Below are 23,039 nucleotides of genomic sequence, written 5' to 3'. Positions count from 1 at the left end.
AGTTAAAATTTATTTATAGACTGTTAAAATGCTGGGAGAATTAAAAGCACAAATACAAAATACAATATAAAAAGCACAACCAGAATAAAAACCACACAGCAAAATTGATATAAAATTAAAATACAGAGTTAAAACAGTAAAATTTAAATTTAAGTTAAAACTAAGTGTTAAAATACTGAGAGAATAAAAAGGTCTTCAACTGGCGACGAAAGGAGTACAGTGTGGGCACCAGGTGGACCTCTCTGGGGAGCTCATTGCACAACCGGGGTTCCACAGCGGAGAAAGCCCTCCTCCTGGTAGCCACCTGCCTCACATCATGGCCTCAGCTAGACCTACTGGGTCTAGCATGACAGAGGGGTGAGAATCTCGCAATATTTTATCGTGAGATCTCCCCCTCTGTTTCCACGTGGTGTGCAACGCCCTCAGAGGGAGAGGTCGTCGCGCCCACCATTTTGTTTATTTTTTACTTAAATGGGACGAGCGCACGAGCGCTCATGCGCAAAAGGTAAGTTTTTTATTTTTAACAATTTTCTCTGCTCCCTCCACCCCACCAATGGGCATGGGTCCCAGCTCCTCGCGAGTAACCGCAAACTGTGATGCCCGCACAAACATTCTGCAGCCTCGGAATCAGCCCGAGACCACGGAAAAAGCAGGCTCGAAGGGCAGGGCGAGATCCCGAGGAAAGGGAGGGATCATCCCTCCCTGCTCCTGGGATCCCCTGTGCATCATGTGGACACACAGGGATGATCCCAGGGAGCACCCCGGGATATCACCCCAACTAGCTATGGCCCATGACTGCAATACAATGGAATGCACGCACCCTGACCATGATATGAAGTTTATAAAATGGTGGCTGTGTGGGGAGAATGGAAAGAGAGATGTTTTTTCTATCACTTTCTTAATCCTGTGAAAGTGATTGGCAGTAGATGCGGAAGAGACAAAAGAAAGCATTCCTTCACTTAATGCATAAGCAATATATGGGAGTTGAGGCTGCAAGATGTGGTGATGGCCACAGGCTTGCATAACTTTAAAATGGGGTTAGACAAATTCATAAAAACAGATGTATCGATGGTACTAGCCAGGACCACTAAGTGGAAACTCCAGATTCCAAGGCACTATCATTTCCCCTTATTTCCGATGTTTGGGCTGTGAGTTCAGTTGCTTCTGTAGCCAAAACAGCATCACCCATGCACAAGAGGAAGGGATCAGCAGGCTTCAGGGAAGCCCCAAGACTTGCAGAAGTACAAAAGAAAAAAAAATAGGAAAGAAACAAAAAACCAATGAGGGCTGAAGATACTTAGGGGTCATGGAATGCTGACTGAATGTTGGGGCGGGTGAGGGAGGGGGACCGAAATCCGGGGGGATGGAATGAAGGAGGTGTCTGAAGTAGCAAATAACGGTCACCACATGACACATGCCTCACTTTTTCCTGTGAGTAACAGCTGTTTGAGAGTGGGGAGTATATAGAGCAGGAAAGGGCTGTTGCTTTCATGCCCTGTCATGGGCTTTTTGGACCCATCCTCTCAGAAACAGGCTGTTCAACTAGATAGATATCTCATCTGACTTGCCATCGCAGTTCTTATGGCTATGATCTGTTCAGTAAAATAGATTTTCTCCATTGGCTGTGTAGTGCTTGTTCAGTGTCGAAATGATGGCAGAAAAGAGTGGTTTTGGCAGTAAAACGTGTGTCAATGAAACATAAACAAAGTACCTCAATCTCCCTTAGGGAAATATAAAGTCATTTTATAAGGCTGGTGCAGCAGTTACTCCATCCTGTAAGGAGCTCCTGTGAAAGACTAGGGCAGTTGTGGCAACCTCTAGTTGAACTCTTGGGTCATGAGATACAGAAAAGATGTTTTTTGCACAGTTCCCACTGTGTTAGAAAATACTCATTTCACAGAGGTTAATTCTGTAACAAGCCATCAGCCAATGGCATTACATCCGAATATGAAGCAACCAGAAAAGAAGAGTGATGTTTCCTAAAAGTGGTTTTATAGATAATTCCCTTAAGGAAGTGTACTAAACTTGCTGGTGCCTGTCATGGCCTCTGGTTCCAACAGCTAACACAGGTACCATTGCTGGAAAACTGTGAATCAAATTCCAGTGGCCTAATCCTCACAGCGCACTATACTCATGTGACGGCTTTAATCCTGTCCCACAGGACAATAATTTCCAAACTTTTAAATGAAAGGAGCTCTCATTATTTAGCTCCTCAGGAACAAAGAAGGGTTTGAACTAGCAAGCTAAAGCTAACACTATTTCCCAAGATACATCCTTATTGTGGTGGTAATTGCACTCATCGGGGCTTAACTTGCAATGACGCCCATCAGACTTCACCTGTAGACCTGTTTTGAGGTTCTGGATTCAGCACTGGAATCCATTCAACAATGGTTAAGAGTGGAAAAAGAATTACAGGTGGCCTTCACACACTTGGGATGAAAACGCACTTCACAAAATGTAACCTTACTAAAATCTCTGAATTGTGCATGCAATGTTTGTTAAAATTCAAGTCATAGATACTGCGGGATATTTCCTGGCATATCTTCAAGATTATTGCAGCCTCCCCCAACCTGGTGTCCTCCAGATGTTTTGGATGACAACTCCCAACATTGCTGACCATTGGCCAAGCTGATTGGGGCTGATGGGAGTTGAAGTCCAAAACATTTGGAGGGCACCAGGTTTGGAAGGTTCATATATTGCTCTTCGCTGGGTTTAATTTAAATTGGTATAGAATAAACAACAATAGGGCAAGCCCATATTTGCCCAAACCTCAGTACATGTTAGTGCTTGCAGTTTTTAACGGAAATAAGTCATGACCCCAAGTTTGCCCATCCAAATGAAGTAAATCCAGGATGGAAATTAAATCAGCATATTAAAAGTCAATGACTAGTTCACTTCCACGACTGTTTATAGACTTTGGGTACCTCTGTGAAATTGGAGGCAAATTGCAATGTGGAAACCAGACACTAGAAACATGGACAACTTTGATTTGTATAGACTTTAAGGCCTCCATACCAATCTGAGAAAAAAGTGGTTAGATTACTTTTGTCATTGTTCAACAAAAGATAATAATGCTGATGGGATCTGAACTGTGGTGACTAATCAAGAAAGAGATCTTGGGGTTGTTGTGGATAGCTCAGTGAAAATGTTGGCCCAGTGTGCAGTTCCCGAGAAGAAGCAGCTGCATACTGGGCCATCAGTATTGGGCATAATTAGAAAAGAGGTTTAAAATAAAACTCTGGTCTCCAAGTACCATACTGCCCTTATATAAATCTATGTTGGGACCATTCATTGAATCTTATCTACAATTCTGGTCAGCACACCTCAAAAAGGATATTTTAGAGTTGGAAAAGTGCAGAAAAGGACAACCAAAATAATCAAGTGGCCAGAGAAACTTCCCTATGAAGAAAGGTTAAGAACACAGGAACATAAGAAGAGCCATGCTGGATCAGACCAAGAGTCCATCTACACAGTGGCCATCCAGCTATTGACCAGGAATGCACAAGCAGGACACAGGTACAAAAGCACCCTCCCACTCCTGTTCCTCAGCACCTGGTGTATATAGGCATACTGCCTATGGGATACAACATAGAAAAAAGGTAAGTTTGGGGAAGAAATGACAAGAGTGTACAATGGTATGCATAGTGTGGAGAAAATAGATTGGTGTGTGTGTTTTCTCTCTCTAGAGCTCAATATCATCCCATGAAACTGAATGGTGGGAGATTCAGGCCAGAAGGTACTTCTTCACACAGCACATAGTTAAACTATGGAATTCACTACACTACACAAGATGTAGTGATTGCTGCCAACTTGGATAGCTTTAAAAACGGGTTAAACCAATTAATGGTGAATAAGGTAATTAATGGCTATTAGCCATCTTGTCCCCCATGTGGATTGGGAAAGCAACTACTCTGGATGGAGGTTTATGACTGGTCCTAGATGGGGTTGCATTCCCCCTAGAAGACCCAGCGCATAGTCTGGAAGTCATCCAGGAGTGGACTCTGCACTAACTGGAGACGCCCAGGTGGGTGTGGTGTCTAGGAGTGTGGTTTATCAGCTTAGGCTGGTATGCCAGCTGTGGCCCTATGTGGGGAAGTTAGACCTTACCTCGGTTATCCACACACTATGACATTCAGGCTAGATTACTGTAATGTGCTGTATGTGGAGCAGCCTTTGAAGATGGTCTGGGAACTTTAAGTGGTGCAACTTTAGGTGTGTCCACCTGAGGGGAGAGCTGTTCAGATCATATAATGCCTATACTGCCCAGCTGCATTGTTTGCCGGTGTGTTTCTGAGCCCAGTTTAAAGTGCTGTTTTTTACCTTTAAAGCTTTAAATGGTTTGGGACCAAATTATAGGAATGACGGCCTTCGCCTTTATCAGCCTGTCCACATGTTAAGATCATCCCTCATTTGTTCACCTGTGAGGGCAGTTAGGTGGGGAACTATACAAGTGAGGGCCTTTTTGAGAGTGGCCCACACCTCTGGAATAAGTTGCCATTGGGGGTCCACTAGACCCCATCACTGCAGGCTTTTAAGAAGGCCCTGAAATTATATTATTATTTTACTCTGGCATTCCCCTGATTATGTTTAATTGAACTGAATTGTACCTGCAATTGTGTGGTAGGTTTTGTCTTACACTTGTGTTTGTTGTTTTGGGGAGTGTTTGCTGTTTTTATTACTGTATCATTTTTTGTTATATGAATTTTATTGATGTATGCTGCTTTGGGAGGGCTTCCAAAACCATATATCTCAACATTTACATCTCTACACATCTTTCCATGACTCAACATATGTAAATGAGGTACTGTAGAGATCACCTGGAGGATGCGTGGTCCTCCCAGGCTATTGATTGGTCAGTTTGAATTTTCCCTGTCTGGAAGGTGCCCACTTCCCATAGAAATATCTATACTGTGAAATCATGTCTTTGACTTTTGGCTGATGGTTGAAGAGCCAAGATAAAACTCTTCATACTTTAGAGGCCCAGCAGGGCACCCCCTGTAAGCTGCTGTGGTAAGTTACTCTTACAGTTCTGTTAAGTAAGATTTAGTGGGGTAATTAAATGATTCATATATATTTTTAAAGCAGTGGACTATTTCTCAAGTTCTCTCTTCTTAGTTCTTTAATAAATATATTGTATTGGAAATTTGATTTGATTTGATTCTTTTGTCTAGCCTGGATATTGGCCTACTGATGCACTAGATTACTTGCAAACATGCTAACCAGGTTGTTAAAGAGTTTTAAAGGAAGCTCTGAAAAAGGAACCTAACCTCTGCCATGGATAACATTAATAAGCTTGCCCTCTGGACATTTATAACCCTGTCTTCTCCTGTGGATATTAAAAAGACAAGAATGGTGAAGGTGCTCCTCTAAGCAATCTAGACAAACTGGTGTCTTATAGCTGTCCTACCTTGTAGGGTAGAGGTGACGTATCGCAGGAGTCATCAATGTTCAACTCAACAGACCTTATGAAAGGACAATATTTGGTGGATTTCACCCTCAATGTTTGGAGTCAATCATGAAAACCAGTTTACTAGAAAAGGTATTTGGTAGGGTGACCATATTTGGGAAACCAAAACAGAGGACACCAGTGGGGAGGGGAAGGAAAGCAGATTTCTGGAGCTCCAGAAAGTGTGTCATTACCACCACCTCCGCCAACTTAAAGGCTCTAATAGGAGTGGAGGAAGGGAAACTGTGTCATCCGCAGCTCCCCACCCCCACTGCTCCAATTGGGGGCTTTTCTATAATGTCCTGGAATGACACGCTTTCCCTTTAAGGCCCCGATTGGAGCAGTGGGGGAGAATGATGTTCTTCCATCATTCCCCCCTGCCACGCTAATGGCGTCCTTAAAGTGGAAAGCATGTCATTCCAGGACATTATAGAAAATTACAGAGAATCCCCCCTGACACCCAGGATAGAAACCCCCCCCCCCGAAAAAAAACAACAGAACAAATCCGGGGAAATCCTGAATGTCACCCAGGATCTGAGAAATGACTACCATGCAAAAGAAATACAAAGAATTAATAATTTCAGATATAATTGAACCACGGTTAGCTACTTTTTGACCCCAATGGATTTTATTGGAAAACTTAAGCATATGTATAACATTCTCATGTTGAATTAAATAGAACTTAAAAGTGCCAAAGTTGGTACTTTAGTTTTTGTTGTTGTTGTTGTTTTCTAAACCTCATTGTGGGCAAAGTAGTAATTTTACCTTTCGCCTGGTGATTTATTGCTAGGGATTTGGTTACATGTGGGTATACTTTTGATCTCAGATTTTTGAATCTGGCATTCTATTGACTAGTGCCTATTTGCAAGTGCATGCAAAGTAGATATATGCCACAAAAGCGGTAAAGTATAATGAAAAAGTGCAAGCCTGGAAGAATGCATAAATAACGCACATTCAGCAGTAATAATTGAAATGGGGTGGACGAGTTATAGCAGCCCTGGGACATAAGTAAGTTACATGCCCTTGACTTTTTCAGGTTGTAGTTGCGATTGTTATCCCATGATTCATTGATCATGAATAATAGCCAAGCCACATCAACTCCTCTGTCATATTCTTCTCCTACTCTGACAGACTTCCATGTCTCAGGAGGGAACCTACAATCTTTGTTTTCTCTCCTTACCTTCATTGCATGGTGCTTTGAAGCCTGGATAAATTCAGCATCTAGTTTCCTAATAACCTATAATGATATTTCTCCCTCTCCCCATTCTAGCCAGTTGCCTCTTGAAGAACCATCCCCTCTAAGTCTGAAATCATTTTAAAAAACCAAAAACAACAACAACCATGAACTTTAGAATTAAAAGAGAGACACTTCCTCGATTCAAACAGAGGAGAGAGAGTTTCATTAATAGCTAAGTGCTCTTCCTGAAGTAGAACATGATCTATTAATCTCCTTCTGTACATAATCCCATCAAGTCTGCATGGTATACCATGCAGGGTCATTTTAGAAAAAGATGCCTCCCAATTTCATTGCAGCTCATGTTTCCTTTCAACGTCCGCTATTATTACTCCTCACTTCAAACTGAAGCCCCTAATCACAGGCAGAACAAAAATAAAAGTTGCAAAGGAAACTTGTATTCATTTTTGTTTACTTACGTAGTGCCAGTGCTTGATTCTTCGACAGAATTTTAAAATGAAATAATAAACAGAAGATTAGAAGGAATTTTATACTTCTGGAAAGTTTTCCAGATAACGGGTACAATCCTGCCAAAGTTACACCCATTGAAGTCCCATTTATTTCAAGGGGATAATTAATATCCACATTTTAATATATATCCAGATTAGAAAATGTGTTGCAGGGATTGAAGCTCAGGTCTCTCACAGATCTCTCCTACATTCAGTAACTTGGGGCAGCTCCAGAAAGATCCATTAAATTAACCCCTATAGTATAGGGTCTATACTCAGGAATTGCAACAGCTGCCCCATGAGGCTCTCAATTCAGGAGAAAAAGTCCAGATGTGCATATATGGTTGTTTTCCCCCACTCATTATTTAATTGGCTGTAGGCATAATACGTGATCTGGATTCAATTTAAGCATTTCTAGATTTTCTTTACTCATTGAAAAACAGCAGAATTTGGTTGCTAGTGTGGAAAACAACTAAACTTTGTAGTAGCACTGAAAAAGTGTTTATTAGTACCTGTGTCAGCATAAACACATAGACTATGTGCTCCTCGGCCCAGCCAGTGCCTGGGCCATAGAACACTGGCGTGCAAATGCTGAATACCTAGAGACTGGTTCATAGACTAAAAACCTTCTAAATATTACAACAGACATATGAAGCTTCCACATGGCGTGGAGGTATTCACATGACAGCTGCCATTTTTTCATTTGGCCCAATTCAGTGAGGCCCAAGTACAGGAGTTGAGTATTTGCTATAATAACCATTGTTACCTCCCCCCACACTTAATAATATTTCAGTTCCTAACTGATAAGAGAACTTTCAATCCAGAAAAGTGCTCTTAATTCACTTTGTATGAATGACAAGGTACAACTGACAGAGTCCATTTGGCTGTATAAAAGATTTGGTTTGATTCAACAAAACCACTAATATTACACTCAGGTTTAAGATATTAGCAGTGTCTCCTGTTGAAATACGAGCCCCCTATGGTACTGAGTGGGCCTGAGCCAATGGTATAACATTACCTTAAGTGGTTGAGTCTTACATATAAGCAGAAAAATACACAGCAATACACATGTTCTTTCATTGCAACGGAAGGAGTTGTATTTCAAAACACGTGAACTACAAAGTTCATAAATAGGCGGACTAAGAAGTACATTTATATACCCAAGTAGTTCCATGTATAAACGTAAATGGAAGGAAGCTTAGTTTCCATCTTTCCCATTCACTTTGCCTAGGCCTTGAGGCAGTCTTTGAGGCTCTGGTTCAGCTAGATTCCTACAGACTCGATTAACTTTTAAAGGCTGTGAATAACCCATTGAAACCACTGTGGCTACTCATGTGCTTAAATTTAATCACTTGCTTAAGTGCTATGCTGGATCAGAGCCAGAATAAACTCAAAAACTAAAATGAGGGGAATGAGACATATCACTGGCACATAAATAGTAAAGTTCTAGAAACAGGACAGAAGTTAAAAGGGGAAAATCATAGCTTGGACTAAACTATTGAGATGACTTACCTATTTGAAATTAATTAACTGAATCAGGGCATTCATCTGCTTCAGTGAAAACCTGAATCATATTAATTACCTTTGTGAACTTTGTTACTTCAGATACTAATTAACAGCCCCAAATCCATAAACTCATTCAGTCGATTTAATCTCATGGAAATAATTGGGAGTCAATTGGCTTAACTCCAATTGTATGTTGACTTCATGTATAGATTATGCTTTGGTTTTTGTCATCAAGTAATGTGTGCTAATCATTTATTCAATTATCAGTTTCAAAAGGTGTCCTAATCTGGGATCTTTAAATCCTATATCTTAATTGGGACCAACTACATTTCCCTCATTTTTTGCAAGTCCATTCTCAAAAGTGGCAGCAACATTTTCAATTTTGAAACTCCTTTTTTTTTGTCAATTCCATGATTGTATTTTCACATACCTATCCCATCTGCCATATTCAGTGAACAGAGCCAGCCTGGAGGAGAAGAAGGGTTTGACCATTCTAGTTGAAAGATCCTACAGTCCTGCCTCTATCTCCACTAACTTAGCCTCTTCATAAGATGGGAAGCGTCATGGTAATTAGAAGCAGGAAGAAGTATTGACATAATGATGACAGAAGAGGAATTTGTGTGAAGAATTTCCAAATAAATGCATGCGGAGGGAGGATGATTACAAAGAAGAATGGGGAAGAAGTACATTCAGTTTGATATTTCAGATTATTTCCCAAATGTTGAGAATAAGGATTCTTGTTTCTGAAAAATGAAGGGCCAAGAGTTGTGATTATTTAAATAATACTAAATGACTTCTGCAGAAAAAAGGTAGTAAAAATCCCTGAACTTGATTGGTTTGTGGATCAGGCCATAAAAATCCAAATATGACAAATGTTTATCAGAATATAATTTAACATTCATTTGCCGCTCATTTAAAGTTTGATAATATTCTATTCATTATATGAAGTAAGTAAAGCTCAGACAAGGTGATTTGCACAAACCCCAATAGGCTTAAGGCTCTCATATCTAAACCCAACACAATGGCTGAGTTCAGCTGACACACTAATCAACTGGGGGTGGATAATAGGAACAGTGTGGGAAACAACTGTTGATTAGCGTGTTGTCCAAACTCAGCCCCTGCCTCTCTAAACCCAATACTGATGCCCAACATTGATGACTATCAATGTGCTTATTTGGACTGCAAAATGTATTCCCAACATTGGCGTGATGACCCACTGAGCTAGAACATGGCGGGAAGTCTTTCTCTACTTGCGGAATCTTCTTTTTGTATCAGGGTTCCCCAAAGCAGAATTATGATAGGTTGCCATGAGGAGGTCTGAACCTCTTGATGCACCCTAGTTTCTCCAGATGCTGGGAGCGGGGGGCATTCTAAGCCTTACAGACAAGGACCTCTCTGTCCAGTCTAGCTCTAGGAAATAAATTAGAAGAAAGGACTGTTTCTTTTATTTTTCTAAAACCCAGAGGATGCCAAATCTTGAAGGACCTTGTGAACTATCCTTATAACAGAAGGGCTAGCTTAATAATCATGTGGTCTTATTACACGGGGAAGATTTCAGAAGAAATTCCAGAGAAATGCCTTTTTAAACCAAGGAAGCCAAATGTCAAAATATATAAAGGAAGTATATTTGGAGAAAAAGAAAGAAGGGAACAACTCAAAGACAAGAGTCTTTTGAATGGATTCTGAATGTCAATGTAATAGCTAGTTACATTTTACCTGCTTGAGTTGCTTCATGGGTTTCAGAGAGTTTTCCTAGTAGGAAAAAAAGGTTCTAAGAGAATTACATCCATACAGAGTTATGTCCTTCTTTGGTTATCTATCATAGAATCATTTAGAATCATAGAATAGTAGAGTTGGAAAGGTTCCTATAAGGCCATCGAGTCCAACCCCCTGCTCAGTGCAGGAATCCACCTTAAAGCATCCCTGAAAGGTGGTTGTCCAGCTGCCTTTTGAAGGCCTCTATTGTGGGAGAGCCCACAACCTTTCTAGGTAACTGGTTCCATTGTCGTACTGCTCTAACAGTCAGGAAGTTTTTCCTGATGTCCTAGTTGAATAGCTTCAATAAAACAAAGGATCTGAGGGGATGCCATACATATTTATGGGGATTTGAGGCAGAACACATTGACCCTTTAATGGATAAATATTATAGTTTGGACCAATGGCAGGAGAAGCTCCCTCTTTGTAGCCTATCAGAAAAAATAGAGGCTGGTCCCACCTTCTTAATAGTCTTGGACATCCATTTCTGAAGGGCAAGTCAGTTTAGATCAGTTGGCCTATTCTTTTCTCTTTTCTCTTTTCTTCTTTTTAACAATTTAATTGGGTAAGTGTACTGGAAATAAAACCCCGGATATTTGCTTAGTCAAGAGATCTCTGCAGAGGTGTCTAGATGCTGTAGATGGCGCTGTTCATCTACATCAGAATGTTGGGGTTTGTCAGTCACACACCCCAACTCCACTAATGGATCTTAACTGTTGCATTTTGGCCTGTTGTGTGAGTAACAGCTGATGTATTAAGCCCATCCCCTGCCCCGAGAAAGGTCTGTATAAAGCAACCAGAAGGCAATACTGAAAGTTTGCCCTTGGGAAAATAAAATGGCTACATCAGATCAAAGTTATTTCAATCAGTTATGTCAGTGATCCGGGAAACAAGAAGGATCTGCACAATAGGCAGGAAAAGCTATGCAGATACCCGTTCAGCTCCATCAGGCCAATAATGCATATTACAGAAAAAAATAACTCGGTAAATGTATATCTCAGTGATAGATAGTAATTGCTCCAACAGAGCCATTATAGCCTATTAGGTCAATATTCTGCATTGCTAAAGTGCTTTAATTAATACACATTTACATAAGATATCGGGAGTTTCTCTCTGAGCCATGACGCACTGGGGGGGGGGGAATGTGGAGCACAGCACCTAGCTTGCATTGCAATACACAGCACGATTTGACGTTCAGTTATTTGTTTTAATTTATTAAAAGTGCCTGTCAGAGACTCAAGGCACCAATTACGTTACTAACAGCATGCCCATCTCCATATTCATCAGCCAGGGTGTTCTCATGCTTCAGGAAATGGAGGGAATTATATGTTTATGGGATGTACAAGAGAGGATGATGTTCTTAAAACTCTGCCAACTTGGCCTCCATCGCCCGTTGCTTTCTCGCTTTCTGGTGTTCTTTTGGAGTCGTTAAAAAAAACGTAGCTGTGAACTATGTGGATGTCACTTCATTTCTTTATATATGAAGTACCCACATTGTTTCTATATTGAATACAAAAGAACAAAATGTTCTTGCTTGTGAATTCGTGCTTCACAAGTTAAGGGTCAGTTCAGATGTCTGAAACCCTTCAGCATGAACAGTCATATGAAAGCAGTCATGTGGGGGAAGTAACACTCATGCGTTGCTTCCCAGTACATAAGAACATAAGAGCATAAGAAGTGTCATGCTGGATCAGACCAAGGGTCCATCTACTCCAGCACTCTGTTCACACAGTGGCTACCAGCCATCGGCCAGGGATCCCCAGCAACTGGTGCACACAGGCTTATTGCCTCGAATACTGGAGATAGCACACAACTATCAGGGCTAGGCTTCGCCTCCAGGAATTTATCCAACCCCCTTTTGAAGCCATCCAGATTGGTGGCCATCACTACATCTTGTGGTAGTGAGTTCCATAATTTATGGTGGCCATCACTACATCTTGTGGTAGTGAGTTCCATAATTTATGGTGGCCATCACTACATGCTTAGCCAAACATTACATCCTCTCTTGCCTCTAGGAAGCTGCTCTGCATGGAATAATTTCAAACATTTAAACCAGCCAGCCCCATAATACCACTGAGAGTCAACTATGTAGCATTATCTAACTTACAGAACTATTGCAATCTTCATTTCTGAAGTCTTAGAGATGAACTTGAGTGGTTGAGGATATTGTGCACTGGACAATTTCACCACTAGTATCTTTTCATAGATGAGGAACTTCTGGGGGTCAACTATTCTGTCATATACTTCTCCCCCACCACCACCCAGCAGTTAAAAAATGTTACATATTTCCAAGTCAGAATTAGGATTCTTATCGAACCCAAGCAGACAGAGATAAGGCCTTCATAATATTTCAGGATGAGTTTTTAAATCTTTCATCAAAAAAACTTTTGAATCTTTCTATGTTGTAACAATATTTTGACATTACACATACCAGAGTATCTTTAATTTCTTTAAATTGTTGGTCCCTTGTTATCTTGCTGAGTTGATAATCATGTTATATTTTTAAGTGCATATACAGAAATTGAGGTCCAATCTATCATTGTGCTGTAAAGACTTTGCCAAAAAGTACTACCATTCTTAGACTAGTCCTCCTATATGACCCTTGTTGGGCCTTGGAATCCACCAGAAAAGTTTGATTTGATTGATTGATTTCGTTTTCATACTTCCCAATAGCCAATGATCTCTGGGCAGCTCACAATTAAAACCACAAAATACAACAAATCAAAAGATAATATAATGTTTGAAAAGTTTAAAAATACCATGAAAAATCAAAAGAAAACCCAGCAGCAGTTACAGCCCAGGGAAAGCCTATGTGAAAAGATGTGCTTTCAAGAAACATTTAAAGGATTTTACATTTTCTCCCTCCTGAACTGCACAAGGGAGAGTTTTCCAGATGATAGGTGCCACTACAAAGAAGGCTGTAGATTCTGAGTCTTTCATTTCTGAGAAAGTTTATGGTATAATCCTCAAATTGCTATTGTGTCCTGGTCCCAAGGATCAGCCCATGAGGCTCTGGGCAGCAAGGCAAGCCAGACATCACAGCACCAAGGAGAGTTCCCAAGGTGCAATTTGCTCCAACAGATTCTGAGACAGGACTGAAGCCAGAGTCCCCTCTCACACTTTACCCATTCCTTGGGAAGTGAAAAGCCTTAAAGGGGCAGTCCTCTGGCCAGGAGCCCAGCACTCCTTTGTCTCTCCAAAAGTCCATGCCACACATTGGCTCTGTCCAGAAGACACCATAAGCCATTGCTTTTGTTTTATTCACTGTGGCTTAAGCCGTGATTTAAGGTGTCTTCTGAACAGGGCCACTGTCTGTTTTGGTGCATTGGCTCCATGGATTGTGGAGCTCTCGAGGGTGGATGCATTGGCCTGTGGCTGGAAGTGGCCTGTGTGGTGTGGGAGTAGGTTTTGGCCCACTCTTGAGGTTCTCAGGTTCAGGGGTCTCTGGCACCTCAGGGGAATCCAGAACCTTGGGCTCAGGAATCTCTGTTTCAGCAATAGGGCTTGGTGCATCCTCCATTGGCATCATTGGTTCCTCAGCCTCTGGGTCTTTATCTATTTCATTGCCGGACTCCAAGGTCATAACAAGGAAAGGGAATTCAGGAGGAGAAAGTTGGGAGGGTAGCAGTGCATCCTGGGCAGCTGGTGAACTAAGTGGAGATCTGAACTTTGGCAGATGGTCACACCTCTTTTGCAGCTCCTATTCATGACACTGAGGCCATGGCCACTTGCACTGGCTACAGAGACTCCATACCAACCATTTTCATGTGCCCTAGTAAACAGTAGAGCACATGAAAATAAACACTTGGAGAGGGGACCATGACATAGTGATGCATGACATAAGATTTGTCACCACCCAAACTAGAGATGTGAAGTAGTTGCATCTGTTTAACTAGAGACACAGAAAGAAAACCAATCAAGGAAAGAAAGTACATGGATTGTGATTTGTCAGGGGAAATATCCTAGTGCTTATGTATGTTATACTGTGAAGTAGGAATAGCCGTTTGGAGAGAGCAAAGGCCTCAGGTCAGTTTAGTAAATTTAAAAATGCATAACTCTACTTGCCCTTTACACTGAATCCTTTTAAATAAAGATCTACTCCAGCTGTTATATTTTAGAGAGGAAGGAGTGTTTATCAGAGAATCCTATCTCAAGCCTTTACTTTCTGTGAAAACAGAATGCTCATCTCCCTCCCTCTCTAGGATGATGATTCTGACAGAGTTATAAATCATCTGAGGAAACTTTACGCAATACAAATGGAGGTTTGGGATGCATGTGACAAGCTTCTTCAGCTAACATATCTCACGCACATGTGGAAAATAAACAACTACAAGAGAGTTAACAAGCAAGAAGAACTACACAAGGGTTGAAGCCTTCACTCTTGAAGGTCAGGGGAATTTTATTTCAGCAATGTTCTTCACTTTCAAGGTCTTAGATCACAGGAGAGTCACCATTAGCTGCACCTGTGTTATGTGGATTTCCTGATTATTCAAATTTGCTTTGAATTCCTGTGTAGGTCTAGGTACATCTGAACTACAGGTTTAAATTGGTTTAAAGCTGCAATCCTATGCAAGTTTAGACAGAAAAAAGCCTACAATTCTCAGCGTGCCCCAGCCAGCTATGCTGGGAGTTAGAGGCCTTAAGATTGAGTCCTAAGTCATTCTTTCTCCTGCTGCCCCCAGAAACCCTGAAAATTGTGGTGGGGGTGGTGGGACTAGCAATCTCTAGGAATAGGAAAGAAATATGTTCGGTTTACATTTTAATAAGAATTTACTAATTTTGCACTTTCAAACCACTATGAAAACTGAAACTTTCAAAATTTCCACTTTTCTGAATTTGGAATTCTCCAGTCAGAAAAGCCATGTAAAAATGGGTCTATTAGAGAAAATAATGTTCAGATATGCATTATATTAGGAAAACTGCTTGCAAAAAGTGTGTATATTAGGCAAAAAAAATGCATACAAAACTGCATCTGTTAGGAGGAATGTGCACAAAAATATTTTTGAATGTTCATACAAACTTTAAAAACAATTCTTGAAGTTTGAGATGAACTGAATTTAAGGTTGGAAAAATATGAAACTAAGGGAAATTAAAACTGACAGATTCATCCATCCGTAGTAATTTCTAACAGTCATCACCATCACTGAACTAAAATTGCCAGGGAAAAGCTCAAGTGGTTCAAAAACCCCTTCCCTATTCCACTGTGTGGCAAGAGGCAAAAGTACAGCTTTGCCCTCAACTCCTGAAGGAAGCAACAGGTAAGGGGAACAAAGCATTGCTTACACTCCCTTGCCTCATTCGGACTATTTGGCTGGGTACTTAAGCCAGATGTCCCTCTTCACAACCAGAGGGTCCCCCCAGACCTTGGATGCCTTTTCAGGGGCCAAGTAGGAATTTGTTGCCCTTTGGCCCAAGTTCGTCTTGGGCCCATGGGCTTCTTTGCCCACTTTGCATTATAATGTTAAAGGACCACTCTTTGCATAGGTCCATCAGTCACATAGGTCAGAGTTACCGAATTTGGTCACAATGCACAGAGTCATTAAGGGATGGAGATTTGAATATGGAACATCAGAAAATGCCTAAAACATATTTTTTGTAGTGAAAGGAACTTACTCAGAGCTATGGAGCTTGGAGAGACACGTTCAGGAACTCCCTATGAGGCATGGCTGCCTCACCTACCCAAGGCTACCAAGGCATACCCAAGGCCTCACCTACCCAAGGCCTCACCTGCCCAAGGGTAATGTGGTTACACCTCTCTTGACAATTTAAGCTGTTGGATGGAGGAACAAAGGAAACATGGCTCAGAGTCAGGGTAGAAGTGCTCAGAGGTGGACTGGAGACAGGCAAAGCTGGTTTATCTCTACCTCATCGTTTGTACTGAGCTACTCTCACTGAAAGGGAAACTCTAGTTTTTCTGGTTGCAGATCCTTTAAGCAGTTTTGCAAGGCTTTAACAAAAAGTTGGCCTTTTATTTACCCAACATTGTGTGTGTGAGTGTGTGTGTGTGTGTGTGTGTGTGTGTGTGTGTGTGTGTGTGAAATATACATTTGTAGGACAGATACACTATGTTTGTGTAATTCAATAAAACAGTGGTGTCCAAACAATTTTGATTTGGTTACTACTCACACTATCCAAAGTAAATGCACAGTTATAGGGAAATTAGAATTGTCACTAGAGTGACGAGATACAAAAGATGGCAGAGCTCCTGCAGCTTTAACTGTTGTGATGAAGAGGGAATTTCACCAGGTGCTGCATGTATACAAATAACACCTGCAGAAATTCCCTTTTCTGTATACAACTGTTAAAGACACAGGAGCCCTGTTCTCCTTTTCATATGGCCACCCTACCTTACATGCACACACACTTTAGTGCACTTATTTTGTTTGCATTTTTTTTCAGTGCTTCCTAATTGTGCAAATGGGTTTCTCTTTTCTCTTACTATTATTTAACTTATCTGCAGTCTCACCTTGCCAATTTCCTTGTATGTTATATACTCCCCTTTGGCACTCCTGTGGCAGCTGGAACATACAAGAAAATTGATGAGGCAAGACTACCCATGTCAGACAGCCAAATCTGTGCACTTGTGATAGACCAAGAAATAATAATAATAATAATAATAATAATAATAATAATAATAATAATAATAATAATAATAAAAATTCTGAGAGACTGACAAAGAAAAAAGTGGCAAATGAAGTAAGTACTCCGAAAAGGGGTAGCGAACGGATTGGGGAAGGGGCAAAGATGATGAGACAAGACAGGCTATGGCACAAGAGGACACGGGGATACATGCAGGGAGCAGGCTGAAGGACTGAGAGGGATTGAAGGGGAAACAAACCACACCAAGCCGTCCATTGCCCAATTGTCTGTTGGGAGCAATGTGGGTTAGTGAGTGAACAGCCAACCCACAGTGGCTTATTGACCAGGGTGGTTTATCTTTAGGTATGACCCCACCATTGATTTGGGTTAGGGGCACCATTGGCTATTCACCTCAGGCAGAAAATTGTCTTGGGATGGCCCTAGGTTCTAGTTTACGTTGAAGTCACATGTATTGATCTGCTAACTCAGGAGTGGGCAACTTGAAGCCCACAAGATGTTTTGGCTACAATTCTGATCATCCTTCAGCATTGACTATGCTGATGGGAGTTGCAGACCAAAACAGCTGGAGGGCCACAAGTTGCCAAACCTTGCAAGTCTAAACCTGCAGCCCTCTTCCTTAATCATCACAGATGGGAGCTGGCTGCCATTAGTCAGTGGTGATGGAAAGATACTCTGCACATGCCTCATGGCACTTCCAAGGAAGGGCTTTGTACCTGAAACCAGATTCTTAGGTTAAGTTCTGGTGAGGTCAGATTTAATACATCATCATCGTCATCATCATCATCTGGAAAGCAGAAATTAAATATATCCTTTTTGAAAAGTACAAAAATATCTATGGCCAAAAACAGATACAATAACAGGCACCTCATTCAAATGCTAAACAAACTTTATTGTTTCTTGCAATTCTGTTAACACTTCTTCACGAAACATGCAGTCTTCCTAGCGGATACACGTGCCTTATTAGTTCACCAAACTGAGGCTTTTTAAAGAGTAGGTAAAAAAGAAGTTTTCAATACCTCTAAATCACAACTTTCATGTTCAATGCACCACTGCCCTACAAATTGGGCCATAGCTTGCCATAGGAAATATTTGAACATTCCTGTCCATTTCACAGTCTCGTCTTGCTTCTTCTTTTTTTATGGAGAGTCTTTATGAAGTGAGTGTTTAACTGTGTATACAATTAAATATATTGACACCACCCACTTCTACTCATAATTTATGAGCTTTTTCTGAATGAAATACATTCTTTTCCTATAAAAACTTAATATTTTGCATTACACCCCTGTCCCCCTGCTAAAGACCCTGTGGGTTACATATTCAGATCAGCATAGTATATGTCAAAGGAAGGGGAGTGGTAATCAATGAGCTTAAATTATTAAAATTCTAAGCATCTGTTAAGGATTCAGTCAGGTGCTGTAAAACTTACAGTACATCAATTTATTTGCTATATTAATTTTAGTCATCCACCTTGACAAGAGGAGGGGAGGTGTTACATCTCTCTCTCTCCCCCCCCCTCTTTCTTTACTCAAACTGAATGGAAGTGACTTAGAAATATAGAGCCTCTCCTCCCTGCCCTTTTAAGATTTATACAGAGTGGGTAGCTGTTCTCCAAGTTAAAATGCAGGTGAATGGCAGGTCTGCATTACAAATGCCTGAGGCCACTATAAAAATATAAATGGTATAAGGTTATTGATTTTTTTCCCTCCTTGAGGCCACAAATAAGAAATGGCATGCTAAAAAAAAAAAAAAAATCACGGGTCTATTCACCAAATTTTAATTAAAACATAAATAAATCATTGTAGTCTCAGCACTTGCATATAAACAATGGGAAAGATGGCATACTTACAACAACGTGTCAGTGTTTTGTGACTAACAAGTCACTGCAAAAATACAACCCAAATTGAAACCAGATTCCCAAACTAAATAATATCACATGCAACCCATTTCAATCCATTACAGCAGAAGCCACTGAAACCACACATTGGGCTTTGGAAGAAGTAGGGAAGACAGAGAACAATTTTGCAAAGTACAACAATACGTGCTGCTTTTTAAAAAAATAATAATAATAAAATAAAGTTAAGCACTGTTCTGATATTACATATTAAAAAAAAAATTTTCCCCACATGCTATGGAGTAATGGGTTTCCACGTCTTTTTAGCAAACAATAACCATATGTTGAATTGGGTACAGAATGTTTGTTTGCTTCATTGGTACAGAACAACAAGTCTGAAAAGAAAGATATTTTGTTGTCACAAGCACTCTGTAAGGGCTTTTAATCAAACCTGCAGGGAACAAAATATTTAATATGGACAGCGACAGCAACAGTGTTGCATTTTAGTACTTTCAAATGGTTCACCTGCACTCTGGTAGCAGGAAAGACCTGGATACATTTTATCTTCCATTGGGATCTAGGAAATGTTAAAAAAAAATACTAATAGATTCTTCCACTTTAAACAGAGATTCTGAAGAATGTAAAACAACACCCTAGAATTAGAAAAAGTGCAGAAAAGGGCAACCAAAATGATCAGGGGACTGGAAGAGGTTCAAACCCAAGTGACTCCAGTCAACCAATGGTCATGTGGTGGAACAGCAGTCTCCTAGCACCACCTTCTAGATCCTTCTTCCTTCAGGAAGGTCTAGAGCCACTGAAACACAATGCCTCATAGTCTCATCCCTGTAAGACATACAAGAATGACACTGTGGTTGACATTCAGCCACGGAAAGATCCCGGAAAATCACAGTCTTCCTCTCCATCAGAATGATCCATCAGAATGATCAAGTCAGTTTCAATCCCAATGATGGGTCAGAAGCCAGAGTGATACAGATAATTGGTTTCCTCCAGGAATGCCAGGAGCTGAAACCCTACCATACACTCCAATACTTTGTCCAGATAAGACAGATTGAAGACAGGCCAATAATTATTTCGGTTGGTGGGGCTTGGGAGGCCTCTTACATGGCATGAAATAGAGGAAATATGTAACCAGAAAAGAGAACAAAAGATTATATCAATTTCCATACCATGTACATATGGTGATTTATATGTATAACTGCATAGTTAGAAACAATTCCTGTAATATAAATAGAAATACAGTACATCTCACTATAGTAAGGATGACTAACCAAGTGGTCTACTGTCCAGGTGGGCAACACGAAGATTCACTACTCTCCCTTCAACTTTGAACCAGACAGGGACTGGGCAGCCAATCAAACAGAAGATGCCTTCAGATAAAGGACTTCCCTCTGTAAAGTAGGACACCTAGCCATCCTAGATAGGGAACTGTGGTGTTCCTGCCTTCTCCTAGTGAGAATTCCCCTTCTCTAAGGCCTTTCTTACCTCAGCAGGAACCGCCTTCTCTCTCACACACAGGGTTTCACTGCCACCAGGACCTTTAAGGCTCGGGCCCAACCCTTCTTACCCTATGACCTTGTACTGATCCCTTTATTATCTCCCGCTTACATAGCCAAGAGTAGACGTCGTAGGATTTTATAAGCAAAGAAAACGTTATTAATTACAGCAATAAGTTGTTGAATAATAAATAAATAACTCTTAATGGCTCTATCAATATTTGTTCTCTGATACACAGTACTCTAGATCACACGCTCAAATAATCACTTCACAAATCACCACAGACTTCCCTCTCTCAGTTCTCAATCCTAAAATCCTATCTATATTCCTTTCTCTGATCTAAACACTATCTCAGTCAGTTTATATAGCACACACTTCACTCCTTTCATACACTCAGCCAATCATCACACATCTGCAAATCCATCATTATTTCTCTCAATAATAATAATAATAATAATAATAATAATAATAATTTTATTTCTTACCCGCCTCTCTATTTTGATCGAGGGGGGAGGACACAACAGTAAGTATAAAATACACTCACTCATCTCCCTCTCTTTCTACAGAAATAATCACCACAACATACAGAGATATAACAGGAATATATAACTATGACCATAGACTCATTATATACACAGCAACCATAATATTCATGTAGCAACATTTGTAATTCATGGGGTTAATAAATGCCAGTGTGTGGAATCCTGTGATGAACAACAGAATCTATAGTAGTGGGTTCCTTCATTCCAGATCACTACATACACACACACACACACACACACACACACACACTTACTTTCTGTGGCTGAGAGCAAATAGACCTATGGCAGCAACAGCAGAGTTTTAGAGCTCATCTACACCAAGCAGAATAATCCACTATGAAAGCAGTATATAAAAGGCAGGAGTCACACTACTGCTTTATAGTGGTATCGAACTGCACTGACAACTGTTGGGGCCCATGACATATACCACATGCCGCTTTCATGCCACTTTCATAGTGTTATGTCCTGCTTGGTGTAGAGGAGTCATAGGCCCCAACAGTTGTCAGTGCACTTCAGTACCACTATAAAGCAGAAGTTTAGATCCTGCAGCACACTTTAATACTGCTATAAATCAGTAGTGTGGCTCCTGCCTTTTATACACCACTTTCATAGTGGAATATCCTGCTTGGTGTAGATGAGCCCTTAGGTAGCCTTTACTCAGTCATTTATGAATAATTATTTTTGCCGTTAAATGCCTCAACTAAGATATTGCAGAGATGGGAGATTTTGTATATAGGTTTCTATGCTTATATAGCTCCATAGTTGCTATGCTGTTGCTATCCCACTATCACAATAAAGCTCTCCACACCTACAGCCATCGGTTCTGACCTTGTCTTCTTGAGCTTTCAAATTCTTTGGATAGGATATTTTGCAAAGTTGGGGGGAAATCATACTGTAGACTGCCAGCTGGCAGGGAGTATTTATTGAGCTGTTTTTGTCATCCTCTTCAGTTCTCTAGTGCAGAAAAGGACCTGCATTTATTCAAAGATTACACACGAAGGTGAAGCTGGCAGTTTTATGCTTTGTTCCATGTGAAGTTGTCTCAGTCATGAAATTATACCACATGAATGTGAGGAGGGACACAAACCTCAGTGCCAAAGATCCATCAACAACCCCCACCAAACCCTGTGTCACCATTCAAATCATTTAAAAATCCCAAGAACGATCTGTTTCCAAGCCGGAATTTTCCTTCGGAGCAGATCCATACAATAAGGCTGTCTTTACATCAAGTTTTAAACTATTCATTCCACGGGAGTCTCCCATCCAATTCATGTACGTCCATGAGTGCCCCCTTTCTGTTCTTCGCAGCGAGGCTATTTTCTAATCATTGTAGTGGCTTGCTTCCAAATATAAATGCACAATGCAGCATCGATGCACCTGGTTCTCCATTTGCCCCAAATGTTGTTAGGCTGCTGAGTAAGGAAAGCTGCTCCTAATCCTGCCCCTATCATGGTTTACCAGCTGACTTATGTGAAGTCAACTGTATTTGTCAACCAAATCCAGGATTGTCTGCTGTGATTCTGAGGTCTTTTCCATCTTCTGTTTTTTAAATCAGATGCCAGGGACTGAACCTGGAGCTTCTTCAATAAATCTACATGCACAGCATGTGTTTTGCTACTGAGATCTGATTTATCCCCACCACCACCACCTCATCCTATTGGTTTATTTCTCCCTCACCCTACTGGCAGCAGTTCCATGAGGAATTGAACTGGCAAACCCAGTACGAGAAAGAATAAGGAAGGGCTTGCCAAGTGCCATTGAAGAGGCAACTCAGAAGCCTTTGTTCTGTGCTGCACCATCATTTTGTGCATCACATTTTATAGCATTGGTGGCTCCTGCTCAGACATGATGACCTGCATTGGTTCAGAACCTTCGCTGGGGCACCAGCTGCTCCACCCCATTCTAAACATGTATTTGCCAGCTCAGCAGCTCCTAGAATCATGCCTCCTGTTATTTAAATCGATTTTAAAACAACAAAAAGAAATATTAATTGCAATCTCAGAGTATATGACTTGCAGATTATCCTATTCATATTCATTGATTACAAGCCATGGTTTACCAAATTATAAATGTGAATTATAAATTAATATACAAAGGTTTAATAGTGCCTTTGCCAAGTTTTCAAATGTGATAATTGGAATTCAAATACAACAGAACTGCA

This window comes from Elgaria multicarinata, chromosome 1 (genome assembly GCF_023053635.1).
Source record: "Elgaria multicarinata webbii isolate HBS135686 ecotype San Diego chromosome 1, rElgMul1.1.pri, whole genome shotgun sequence".
NCBI lineage: Eukaryota > Metazoa > Chordata > Lepidosauria > Squamata > Anguidae > Elgaria > Elgaria multicarinata.
This window is presented reverse-complemented; position numbering follows the sequence as displayed.